Genomic DNA, 13648 nt, shown 5'->3' with positions numbered 1-13648 from the left:
CCAGTTTAGATTTTGACATGTCCTGCCTTATGTGACATCTTTGCTTTGAAAACAAGAGACCTGGGGAACTCTGTGGCTGTTACACATCTTGTCTCAAGTAATTTTCCTCCTAACAGATGATTTATTTAAAAATTTATCAAAATAAATTCAATTTTAAATAGAAACAATGACAGTCTATACTAGGTCTCTATTTTCATCCATGCTATTTCTCTCACATATTCCTCCACTCTAATTCCTTTGGAGTGAGGTTTTAATTTCAGGATTAGCAACAATTTCCTATATAGTAGGAGGGGGCAGGGAGAGAACTAGAAGAAAACCTGAATTATATTGGAACACCGGAAGTTATCACATAATCAGCCTGTGGCGGGTCTGGCACCACAGCACCCCTTTGTGGCAGGGGTGGGATGGGGTGTCGAACCCTCGCCACTCTCAAGTCTCCCATGCCCATCTCTCTGTGGGCGGCCCAATGTGGCCTAATGGCCTGTTTCTGCACAATCACCCCTTTGATCGGGGTTGTGGGCCCTAATGACCAGAGTCCATATAAATCTCTCCCAATGTCAGGGCAGTGTGGCCCAATGGCCAAAGTCCATATACCTTCCCCCTCGCAGGCAAGGTGGTGCAGCCCAACAGCCAGAGTCGATATAACTTCCCCCTCACAGGCAGGGTAGTGCGGCCTAGTGGCCAGAATCCAGGTAACTCGCCCCAAGTATCAGGGCGGTGTGGCCCAATGGCCAGAGTCCAAATACCTTCCCCCTCACAGGTGGGGTGGCGCAGCCCAACAGCCAGAGTCTATATAACTTCCCCCTCACAGGCAGGGCGGTGTGGCACAGTGGCCAGAGTCCAGGTAACTCGCCCCAAATATCAGGGCGGTGTGGCCCAATGGCCAGAGTCCAAATACCTTCCCCCTCACAGGCGGGGTGGTGCGGCCTAGAGGCTGGAGTCCATGCAGCTCACCCACCGTGTCAGAGAAGTGCGGCCCAATGGCCACCGCCCCCCCTTTGGCAGGGTAATGCAGCCTAGTGGCCGGAGTCCATGCAGCTCGCCCCAAGTGTCAGGGCAGTGTGGGTGGGCTAGTAGGGGGATCTGGGCCCGCCCTCTCCACCAGGTCCTGACCCAGGGCCCTGCTAGTGGCGGGGTTCCCCTTGGCCTTAGCTTGACGGGGATCCGCCTGCAACATGCCGAGTGTCGTTGCGGCTCTAACGCACTTTGTCTTTAAAGTTCCCCTGGGTCACTCCCTACCATAAACACAGTGTACTCCACTTTGGGGGATCCTCCATCTGGGCCTCGGCTTGGCTGGCCTCTGGATCCTGGAGTGCGGGCTGTCCCTCCTCAGGAGCTGGCGGCGTGCCTCCTTCCCCTCCGGCAGTCAGCCCAGACTGAGAAACTCTGCAGACTTTTATACGTGTTCTCCAGTTGGAGCATGCCCAGCAGAGCTTCCGGGGTGTGGCTTCCTCTGCTAGGAAGGAAGGGTTAACTAATTAATTAACTTCATGTTTAATTTCATTGTCTCTGGTAACAATTCATTTAAAGATTACAAAATATAAACCTATAGGGCAGTTTTCTCTTAATTCCCATTTCCACCCAGTCAGCTTTGTGTGAAGTCACATTCTACAATTACCTAGGAGCCTTCCATTTCTGTGAGTTCATTTCTCCCTGGATCTTCTCCCATAAGTGTGGGTGGAAGGGGTCTCACACTATGTGGGAAGGTTGCATTATGAGAAAAAGCACCTGTGCTCTATTTTCACACTTTCTAATCTCTCAATGTAGCAGCAGGTGGAGAAGCGATACAAATGCATGACTTAATAGCAAAGCTACGAGACCAAACCACAGACTCTGGACTCAGCATTCATGTCTCCTGCAGTCTGAACTTGGAATCTGGTACATTTCCTCATTGGCTACCATCATTTGCCCAGCATGGAAGTGCTTCTTGTCCAGCAAGTCAGCCAGATTGGGACCCATAGGCATGGAATGGCTCTGAAGGAATCAGCTGTTTCTCTCTGTGCTTCATGAAACTTTGGCTCCAAATGGTAAAAGACAGTTGTTCCCAATTTAATCATGGCATCCTTTAGGACCATGATCAGTGCCACTTAACTGGGGAGCAGTGTTCTAAAAACAGTTTACCTGGACCACAGGTTACCATAGCTTCCACCTCTAGGGTGAAAATCAACCACTCGTACCTGCAGTTTCTACCTGAGTTCTTGTCAAATCTTTGACCTTACTTGGAGTAATTTTACACTTCTCTGTCATAGAATTCTTCACCAACCACACAATATATCAGTAGTGAAAGTGAAAGTGAGGTATAACTCCCCCAAATATGCCCTTTTATTTCCTTAATATGGTGGCACAGATTCAAATTAGGGACTAAATTCAGGAGTGGCTTAGAATCCCTGTAAGACACCACATGTCAGGTATCTATTAAAAATAAGTATCTTTCTGCAGCTATATCACATTCAACACAGATATCATTTTCTACGCATTTGCAGCATCTGACAGTGATGAGCTGAATAGAAATGTCACTTCCATTTTTCCCAGCCCTACCTAGATAGGGATTGCATTTCCCAAATAGTAAGCAACATGATTCCTAACAGATTAGGAAGGAGATTTCTTCAGGAGCAATCTCCTGCAGGACCTGAGCCACAGCTTCTTTGGGAGCCAAATGCATGGGTATTTTGCTTAGTTACAAGTCATTACTAGGGAATACTCTTCCCAGCCCTTTAGAAAAAATATTGACCTAACCACTTTAACAACAGGGGGACTGGGTTGGTGATGGGGAATAAGGGAATCCCTCTGACTTACCCTATCTTCTTCTGTTGCTACAGAGGGTGAAATAACATTTTTCCCTATCCGTGCCCTGTTCCTGTTCTCTGTTACAGTTCAATATATTTTAAGAGAGGAAAATGGTAGTAAAAATATCTGGTCTCCAGCACAACCTGAAGCAACATCAGAGCAACTGGGAATGAAAAAAATGGTTCCCAAAGGGGGAACTTGATAACTAACAATTGCTTTGAAATGGGTGGACAGTATAACTGTGATGCTCAGGGTTTGTTTAGACTAGGAAAAGTGATGGAGTTTAGGTCAGGTCAAGGGGAAAGCCAATGCCAACCACTGCACCTGGGCTACATCTGCACTACCACTATAATTGTCTTTTTACACCAAGGTCACTTGAGCAGCCAACACCACGTACAGTCCTAGTGAATGTAAGGCCCAGGCAGTTTTTGCCTCAGTGTAGCTCGTTGGGTCAAATCTCTCTCCCCTACCTGGAGCTGACGAACATTCCTGGCTGGAGGGAGACACACTCCTACAACTCAAAAGGAAAAGAGGATAGGAAAAAAATCACAGGACTGACCCCAAATAACGGGGAGCTGCAAAAGGCAGAAGCAGGCAACTCATCTAGGGGAGCTGAGAGACCACGATGAACATGGTGCAAAGGTCGCTATGTGGGAATTGGCAATTGTGATTTTGTAAAAAACAATCTTTGGCCAGCTGGAATCAAGGCATTTATTACAGTTCTCTCATATGTGGATTTTCTGATGTTTTATAAGGCTTGAACTCTGATTGAAGCTTTTCCCACACTCAGAGCACATGTAGGACGTCTCTCCACGGTGGCTTCTCTGATGTTTCGTAAGGGCTGAGCTATAACTGAAGCATTCCCCACACTCAGAGCACGTGTAGGGCATCTCTCCTGTGTGGATTCTCTGATGTGAGATGAAGGCAGAGCTCCGCTTAAAACTTTTCCCACACTCAGCGCATGTGTAGGGTGTCTCTCTTATGTGGATTGCCCGATGTCTGATAAGGTGTGAGCGCTGATTGAAGCTTCTCCCACACTCAGAGCACATGTAGGGTCTCTCTCCTGTGTGGATTCTCTGATGTGTGACGAGGGCTGAACTATCCATGAAGCGTTTCCCACACTCAGAACATCCATAGGGTTTGTCACCTGTGTGACTTCTCTGATGTATGGTAAGGGCTGATCTATAACTGAAGCATTTCCCGCACTCAGGGCATGTGTAGGGTGTCCACCCAGTATGGATTTTCTGATGTCTAATAAGGCTTGAGCTCTGATTGAAGCTTTTCCCACACACAGAGCACATGTAGGGTGTCTCGCCTGTGTGGATTCTCTGATGTGAGATGAGGACTGAGTTATAACTGAAGCGTTTCCCACACTCAGAGCACGTGTAGGGTTTTTCTCCTGTGTGGATTCTATTATGTCTAATAAGGCTTGAGCTCCGATTGAAGCTTTTCCTGCACTCAGCGCATGTGTAGGGTGTCTCTCCTGTGTGGATGTTCCTATGTCTGTTAAGGTGTGAGCTCCGATTGAAGCTTTTCCCACACTCAGAGCATGTGTAGGGTTTCTCTCCCCTGTGGATTCTCTGATGTGTGAGAAGGTCAGAGTTCCCACTGAAGCTTTTCCCACACTCATGACATATGTAGCATGTCTCTTCCAAGCTGATGGTCTCGCATGTAATAGGGTCTGAGTTTTCCTCTGGCCTGTCCTGAATCTCACAGGCTTTTGCTTTTTCTGGCAGTGCACAACTCCCAGAAACATTCCCTTTGGATATTCCTGATAACATCCCACGAGGTTCTACTTGCTCAGCATCTTCCTGCTGGGGTGTCTCCTCGTTCTCACTCACCATCCCGTCACCTGATGGGAGACAGAGAGAATCCAGACATAGGTCACTCCCTGCACCAGAGAGAGGAATGGAAAAAGGTGTGAACAAACCAAAATATGTGCGGGAGAGATCAAACCTATCAGGAGCTGATTTTCCCCAAACCCTTCCCCAGAGGAGAGAGAGGAAGGTATCAGTTCTGGGCGTGCATCTCACCAGAACTCTCAGGGGAAAGTGAGATTGGGGAGGGACCTGCTGCCAACTGTCAGTCAGGATAGGTGGGAAGCCATGAATGACATCTGCCTAATGACTCCACATCTGCAGGGAACAATCCTGAACTTGGACAGCTTACAACTTGGAGTCTTTGTAGGGCATCCCAAATGCTTCCTGTATTCACTGACAGTTACTGAGATGGTTGACCCAATTCCTCACCTGTGCAGACGGTCTCGGGAGCACTTTTTTTCAGAGCCATAGAGGTCTGAGACCCACGGCTGTTCCCCTCATTCCTGCTGCGAGATCACATAAGGTTTAGAAATTGGAAACCCTGGGAAGGCAAAGAAAACAAGGAAGGTCCATGGAATTTGTGGGATACTTGTCACAAGGAATATTCCATGGTTTTAACCCCAGCTCATTTTTAAGAAGTAACATCCCAAGGCTAGTGTCCTTGGCTCAAAGTGGCAGGAGAGTTATTATTATAAATCACATTCATTACCTTAGTGCCTAAGAGCCAACTAACCGTGGGCCCCTGTTGTGCTAGGCACAGTACAAACCCAGAATAACAGATGGCCCATGCCCTGAAGAATTTACAATCTAAATAGACAAGACAAGACACAGAATGGGGGACGAGGCAGAACCCACCAGCAGAGTAAACGATGTGACGGCAGAGTGACAGATCTGATGAACACAGGTATATCTCTTGAGTCTATTGTATTTTATGTTATGACTAGGGCCAGTGTTATCCGGAAACTGCTGCTATTACTGCATTTTTTCCTGAAATTACTCTTCATTTCTGGAATCACCCTTCACATCCAGAATAGCTGAACAGAGGGTGGGTGGGGATGCAGGGTCACAAACCCCAGATTTCTCCCTGGAGACACCTGACTTCTCCCCAGGGCACAGGGAAAAGGCTGGGGACTGGCTGCTTTGAGACTTCCTACCAATTTCTTCCTTCCTCATACAAGTCTGGGCTCAGAAAAAACACGGTGGAGCTTCCCCTTGAGAGGCAGGGCACTTGGCAGTGGGACGCCGGGCACCCTCATCATGCTGCAGAGCAGACGGCGCTCGCACCTGCTCTTGACTGTGTCAGCAACACCTGTCCCCTGATCATCTCCTCAGCACGCAGCTGGTTCATGACCCGTCTCCCCAGCACACAGACGGCTCTAGGCTCTCAATGCTCAGTGTCTGGGCCCCACTTCCCCCACACAGCTGACTCCTGTCCTCTCCCGCAATACACTTTCAGGCTGTAAAGGATTATATATTGCTCATGTTTGTCAACTACTCTGTTTTTGTTGCCAGCAAACACTGACCCTATTTATGACTGTTATCTGTATCTTTGAGCCAGCCCTTGAAAGCATGAATACTTCACAGACTATGATGCTGAGATGGGCCAGATGATACCGGGGAGGGCTGAGGGATAGGTTTCCTGTGCAATCTGGTATCACTAAGGCTGGATCTAAAGGCTGGTTATACAGAACTTCATCTTTTGAAGCTTTGCCCCATACAGAAAGGGGCAGTGACTGATTTTACTCGTTCAGGAGACTGAAGACAACAGACAGACTTTTTGGGGAGAAACAGCTGAGTTTGAGCTGACTGAAGGGGGTCTTTTTGGGCTACAAACTGACATGACTTGATAACCAAGACGTAAGCTTTTAAAGAAGGTTTTAATACACTTTGGAAATGATTGGGGATTCCCAAGAGGACTGATAGGAAATATGCATTTTGATGCTCTTCTTGCTTTACATCTTTTTCCCATATGGCACACTGACACTGTCATGGATCCATAGGATCTGTGAAATGCCCTGGCTTTTAAACAGTCCTTGGGAGGTGCACCTTGAGTGCACTGGACCCCCCAATGATAGGCCAATGTAGCTTCAACACCTACGACTGAGCCTCTGGCTCCAACACTATTTCAACCTGTGAGCTCTGCCAACAGGTCCAACTGAATGACGCTCCTGTTCAGAGACTGTTTCTCATTCAATGCACAGTGCAAGTTTGTGCTGTGACACTAAGGCAGACTTTTAAAACATACCAGGGTTTATTAGTCAATCGAAACGCAGCATTGAAAGTCTTTAGATTAGGACAGAGAAGCAAAGACGACAATATAGTCCATGCTGGCCAATGCCCTTGAACCATGCTGCTCTAGAAAACAGTTTGGTTTCCATTCACTGTACCTGTCCATTTGTCTTCTCTCCAATAGAGCTCCCTGCATCTGGAAGCCCAGTTCTTCCTGCTCCCAAAAACATAATGAGTCCACAAACGCTTCACTCAGCCAAGGGGAGATCCTCCCGTGGACAGGTGACAATTATTCCCTTGTCTCTGTCCGGTGTTCCATTGATGTGGGTTGAATCATAGAATCATAGAATATCAGGGTTGGAAGGGACCCCAGGAGGTCATCTAGTCCAACCCCCTGCTCGAAGCAGGACCAATTCCCAGTTAAATCATCCCAGCCAGGGCTTTGTCAAGCCTGACCTTAAAAACCTCTAAGGAAGGAGATTCTACCACCTCCCTAGGTAACGCATTGCAGTGTTTCACCACCCTCATAGTGAAAAAGTTTTTCCTAATATCCAATCTAAACCTCCCCCACTGCAACTTGAGACCATTACTCCTCGTTCTGTCATCTGCTACCATTGAGAACAGTCTAGAGCCATCCTCTTTGGAACCCCCTTTCAGGTAGTTGAAAGCAGCTATCAAATCCCCCCTCATTCTTCTCTTCTGCAGACTAAACAATCCCAGCTCCCTCAGCCTCTCCTCATAAGTCATGTGTTCTAGACCCTAATCATTTTTGTTGCCCTTCGCTGGACTCTCTCCAATTTATCCACATCCTTCTTGTAGTGTGGGGCCCAAAACTGGACACAGTACTCCAGATGAGGCCTCACCAATGTCGAATAGAGGGGAACGATCACATCCCTCGATCTGCTGGCAATGCCCCTACTTATACATCCCAAAATGCCATTGGCCTTCTTGGCAACAAGGGCACACTGCTGACTCATATCCAGCTTCTCATCCACTGTCACCCCTAGGTCCTTTTCCGCAGAACTGCTGCCTAGCCATTCGGCCCCTAGTCTGTAGCGGTGCATTCAATTCTTCCGTCCTAAGTGCAGGACTCTGCACTTGTCCTTGTTGAACCTCATCAGATTTCTTTTGGACCAATCCTCCAATTTGTCTAGGTCCGTTTGTATCCTATCCCTACCCTCCAGCGTATCTACCACTCCTCCCAGTTTAGTGTCGTCTGCAAACTTGCTGAGGGTGCAATCTACACCATCCTCCAGATCATTTATGAAGATATTGAACAAAACCGGCCCCAGGACCGACCCCTGGGGCACTCCACTTGACACCGGCTGCCAACTAGACATGGAGCCATTGATCACTACCCGTTGAGCCCGACAATCTAGCCAGCTTTCTACCCACCTTATAGTGCATTCATCCAGCCCATACTTCCTTAACTTGCTGACAAGAATACTGTGGGAGACCGTGTCAAAAGCTTTGCTAAAGTCAAGGAACACCACGTCCACTGCTTTCCCTTCATCCACAGAACCAGTTATCTCGTCATAGAAGGCAATTAGATTAGTCAGGCATGACTTGCCCTTGGTGAATCCATGCTGACTGTTCCTGATCACTTTCCTCTCATCTAAGTGCTTCAGAATTGACTCCTTGAGGACCTGCTCCATGATTTTTCTGGGGACTGAGGTGAGGCTGACTGGCCTGTAGTTCCCAGAATCCTCTTTCTTCCCTTTTTTAAAGATGGGCACTACATTAGCCTTTTTCCAGTCATCCGGGACTTCCCCGGATCGCCATGAGTTTTCAAAGATAATGGCCAATGGCTCTGCAATCACATCCGCCAACTCCTTTAGCACTCTCGGATGCAACGCATCCGGCCCCATGGACTTTTGCACGTCCAGCTTTTCTAAATAGTCCCGAACCACTTCTTTCTCCACAGAGGGCTGGTCACCTCCTCCCCATGCTGTGCTGCCCAGTGCAGCAGTCAGGGAGCTGACCTTGTTCGTGAAGACAGAGGCAAAAAAAGCATTGAGTACATTAGCTTTTTCCACATCCTCTGTCACTAGGTTGCCTCCCTCATTCAGTAAGGGGCCCACACTTTCCTTGACTTTCTTCTTGTTGCCAACATACCTGAAGAAACCCTTCTTGTTACTCTTAACATCTCTTGCTAGCTGCAATTCCAATTATAACTGCCTGTATTAAATTAAGTTTCTCTGTGTTTCACCAAATTTCATCTTCTCAATTAACTTTGAGCAGCCATGTAAAAGGGCAAGTTGTACCCCAGTATGTAGGTGTAAAAATTGTACAGGCTACACTACCACCCTGACATCATCAACAAGGTGCCCATTTGTGCCTGGGTAGTGGCCCTGCTGTGGGAGGGAGGAATGCAGCAAGGACTCAGGATCAGTGGATGGGGTTGCTGTGCATAGAGATGGGAAGGTTATATGGGGAGGAGGGTAATGAGCGGGAGAGGGAGGTCAAGAGTTAAAATAATAATGTTTAGGGGAAAATGTATAATGAAGTGAAACTGAACAGAAATAAAACTGGAGTGCAGGCTATAAAGCAAAAAGGCCTGGCCAGGGATTTGGGGTTAAAGATCTGGGATCCCCCACAGCTCTAGATCCCCAAAACTCTCCTACCTCCCACTGATCCACCCAGCCCACCTCCTGGGTGCCTTTCCTCCACACTTCCCTCACCTTCTTCCCATTACTCTCAGCCACCACCACGTCCAGGCACCTTAGGAGCTTCCTATGTTCCCTCCTCGTCTCTCACTACCTCATCCCTCCCTGCTCCTTCTTACCTCTAATCCGGCACACACACTCCCCATGTCCTAGCACCCCAGAATTAGCTACTCCCCGCTTCTCCTCCCCTCCCACAGCTCTGTTCTCCCTTCACCCATGGGGTCCTGAATGGCAACATTATACACTCTCCTATCAAAAGCTGAGCTCATCTGACTGTCACACAAGACATGCATGAGTCATACACCTATTTACTCAATTTAGAATTCTACAGGCAGCATATTTTCCTTTTAAAATGAGGAAAAGGCATGAAAGCTCTAGTTATTAACATAGTTATTAATGTATCCAATGATGATAAATTAAATGCAATTTTAAAATGACTGACAGCACCAAAAAGGCACATGTCCAAAAATTATTCTAGTGGGTGGGAGATAAGGCAAAAACAGTGGGGGGAGGGGCGGGGGGGGCAGAACTTGTCAAAACTTGCATGACAAATACAGGTATAAAGTTAAAGTTCTTTAGAGACCCCACATCTTCTTATAACCCAGGGGACAGGACTCCTTACCCAGCCAGACCACAGTCTCACAGTTCTCCTGCATGACATCCCTGTAGAGGGCTCTAACAGTGGGGTCCAGCAGAGCCCCCTCTTCCCTGGTGAAATATACAGCCACCTCTTCGAAAGTCACCGGTCTCTGAAACAGCAAGAGTCCAACACTCAGTATCTGCTGCCCCAGTCACAACCCCACTATTCACAGAACAGCAGCACCAGGTAAACGGAAGCTTCGGGAGGCACATGTTAACAGAGTCCCACCCCCACCTTGCTTAGAGCAGCCAGGAGGCATCAGAGGGTAGAAAAAGAGAACCATTGTGTCTCCCAGCTGACAGACTAGGCAGAGTTTTCACATTCATCACATACCTACTAGCCAGAGCCTGATATAGGAGATGGGGCTGTCTCTGGACCCTGCTGGTGGCTCCCTGGTAGGAATCCCAACTCTACAAATACACTATATGGAAGAAAGGGGAAGTCGATAGTAAAGAATATAAGTTAGAAGGTCAGAATTGTAGAAAATTGGTAAGGGAAGCTATCAGAAATCAATGATCAATGAAAATAAGAAGGAAGTTTTTAAAAGGTTTATAAAGTTCAAAATTAATCCTAACAATGGTAGTGGTAAATTACTATACAGAAATGGTGGAATTATCAAAAATAATGCAGAAGAGATAGAAGTGTTCAATAAATATTTCTCTCCTGGGTTTGGATAAAAACACATGATGTAGTCATATCATAAGATGTTGACGACAACACTCTTTACATTCCAGCAATAACTCACGAGGACATTAAACAGCAGCTATTAAAGTTAGACATGTTTAAATCAGCAGGTCCAGACAACTAGTATCCAAGAGTTTTAAAATACCTGGTGGAGGAGTGTGGTGGACTGTTAAGGTTGAATTTACTTAGGACTTGGAACATTGGGGAAATTCCAGAAGACTGGAATAAAGCTAATGCTGTGCCAATATTTAAAAAATGTAAGAGAGATGACCCAGCTAATTAAAAGTGTGTCAATCTGACATCGATACTGGGCAAGATAATGGAGCATCCAATACTGGATTTCATTAATAAAGAAATAAAGGAGGGTAATATAATTAGTACCCATTAACAAAGGTTTAGAAAAAATAGATCCTATCAAACTAATTGGATATCCTTAGTGGATGAGATCAAAAGTTTGGTTACAGCCAGTGATGAGCTGCCAAAATCTTAACAACGGGTTCCCTCCTCACCCCACGAGGGGGTCGTTGCCCACATCTTCCCCCCCGGGACTTCTGCCCCACCCAACCCCCCCGCATTCCTTGACGCCCCTCCCCACCCCCCCCCCGAGGACCCCTGGCCCCATCCACTCCCTCCCCTGTCCCCTGACTGCCCCCAGAACCGGGCAGGAGGGTCTCGTGGGCCACTGTAGTGGGTGCCCACCCCACCCCTAAGAGCCAGAGGCACCTTCCGGGAGGCAAGGAGGGGAGTCCCGGCGCTGCTTACCTGGGGCAGGTCCCAGGAGGCATCCGGCAGGTCCCTCTGGCTCCTAGGTGCGGTGGAGCATAGTTAGGGGGGAGCGACCGCTCCCCCACTGATCACATCAAAAGTGGCGCCTCAGGGGCTGGAGCACCCACGGGGAAAATTGGTGGGTGCAGAGCACCCACCGGCAGCTCCCCACCCCGTGCCTGGCCCCAGCTCACCTCCGCTCCACCTCCTCCCCTGAACGCACCACCCCGCTCTGCTTCTCCGCACCCCGCCCCCCCCCCCCCCCCCCGGCTTCCCGCGAATCAGCTGTTCGGCGGGAAGCCTGGGAGGGCTGAGAAGCAGGCAGTGGCTTCACGCTCAGGCCAAGGGTGGCGGAGGTGAGCTGGGGCAGGGAGCGGTTCCCCTGCCCCCCCCAAGGTTACCTGCTGCGGTGCAGGTGGCCCTCCTCCCCCGCCTGAGCTCACCTCCGCCTCCCTGGGCCTGCTTCCCACACGAACAGCTGATTTGCAGGAAGCCTGGGGGGGTGGAGAAGCAGAGCAGGGTGGCGCGTTCAGGGGAGGAGGCGGAGGTGAGCTGCGGCCGGGGGTGGGGCAGGGAGCTGCCGGTGGGTGCTCTGCATCCACCAAATTTTCCCCTTGGGTGCTCCAGGGCTGGAGCACCCGTGGAGTTGGCGCCTAAGGCGCCACTTTTGGCCGGTTAAATTTAGAAGCCCTTTTAGAAGCAGCTGTCCCTCGCAGAACAACCGGTTCTAAAAGGGCTTCTAAACAACTGGTTCTAGCGAACCGGTGCGAACCAGCTCCAGCTCACCACTGGTTGCAGCTAATAGTATTGATGCAATATACCTAGACTTCTGTAAGGCATATGACTTGGTTCAGCACAATATTTTGACTAAAAAACTAGAATGATACAAAATAAACCTGGCATACGTTAAATAGATTAAAAACTGTGATTGTAAATGGGGAACCATGGTTGAGTGGATCTATTTCTGGAGGGTTCCTGCAAGGATTGGTTCTTGACCCTGTGCTATTTAAGATTCTTATCAATGACCTAGAAGAGAATATAAAATCCTCACTGATAAAGTTTGCAGTTGCCACAAAGACTGGGAGTGGTGGTAACTAATGAAATGTCAGTAGATTCAGGCTCCAGCACTGGAAGTCTGGGACATTTTCCCAGCCCTGGCTGGAGGGTTATTTCCTGTTCCACAAAGAGGGGAAGTTCTATTCCCAACTCCTGTGCCTTGAAATAAGACCCTGCCTGACAGGACACCCCATATTCAGCATAGTGGTATGATTATAATATGATTAGGACAGAATTATAATGCATTTTGTGCAATATGCATCGTGTGGTGTCATTGGAAAAGTTATGATTTGCCGAATATGATTATCCTATTTGTGTGCATGTATCATGTTTGTATCTGAAGTTATGGATACAGACTTGAAGTGGTGGATAAGCTGGAGGGTAGGGATAGGATACAGAGGGACCTAGATAATTTAGTGAATTGGGCCAAAATAAAAGTGATGGGGTTCAACAGGGACAAGTACAGAGTCCTGCACTTACGATGGAAGAATCCCATAGACTGCTATAGACTAGGGACCGAGTGACTAGGCAGCAGTTCTGCAGAAAAGGACCCAAGAGTTACAGTGGATGAGCAGCTGGATATAAGTCCGCAGTTTGCCCTTGTTGCCAAGAAGGCTAACGGCATTTTGGGCTGTATAAGTAGGAGCACTGCTAGAAGATCAAGAGACGTGATCATTCCCCTCTATTCGGCATTGGTGAGGACTCACCTGGAGTACTGTGTCCAGTTTTGGGCCCCACACTACAAGGAGGATGTGGAAAAATTGGAAAGAGTCCAGCGGAGGGCACAAAAATGAATATAACAGGCTTTAAGACAGAACTGGATACATTCATGGAGTTAAGTCCATTAATGGCTATTGGCCAGGATAAGTAAGGAATGGTGTCCCTAGCCTCTGTCAAACGTGGGTGATGGATGGCAGGAGAGAGATCACTTGATCATTACCTGTTAGGGTCACTCACTCTGGGGCACCTGGCACTGGTCACTGTTGGCAGACAGGATACTG

At 48.2% G+C, this 13648-nt stretch overlaps 1 pseudogene; it reads right to left on the bottom strand.

The window, feature by feature from the left end:
* Positions 1-13648, bottom strand: part of LOC140911916 (uncharacterized) — an 89713-nt pseudogene that overhangs the window by 21486 nt on the left and 54579 nt on the right.

The sequence above is a fragment of the Lepidochelys kempii genome, chromosome 5 (genome assembly GCF_965140265.1).
Source record: "Lepidochelys kempii isolate rLepKem1 chromosome 5, rLepKem1.hap2, whole genome shotgun sequence".
In the NCBI taxonomy this organism is placed as follows: Eukaryota; Metazoa; Chordata; order Testudines; family Cheloniidae; genus Lepidochelys; species Lepidochelys kempii.
This window is presented reverse-complemented; position numbering and strand designations above follow the sequence as displayed.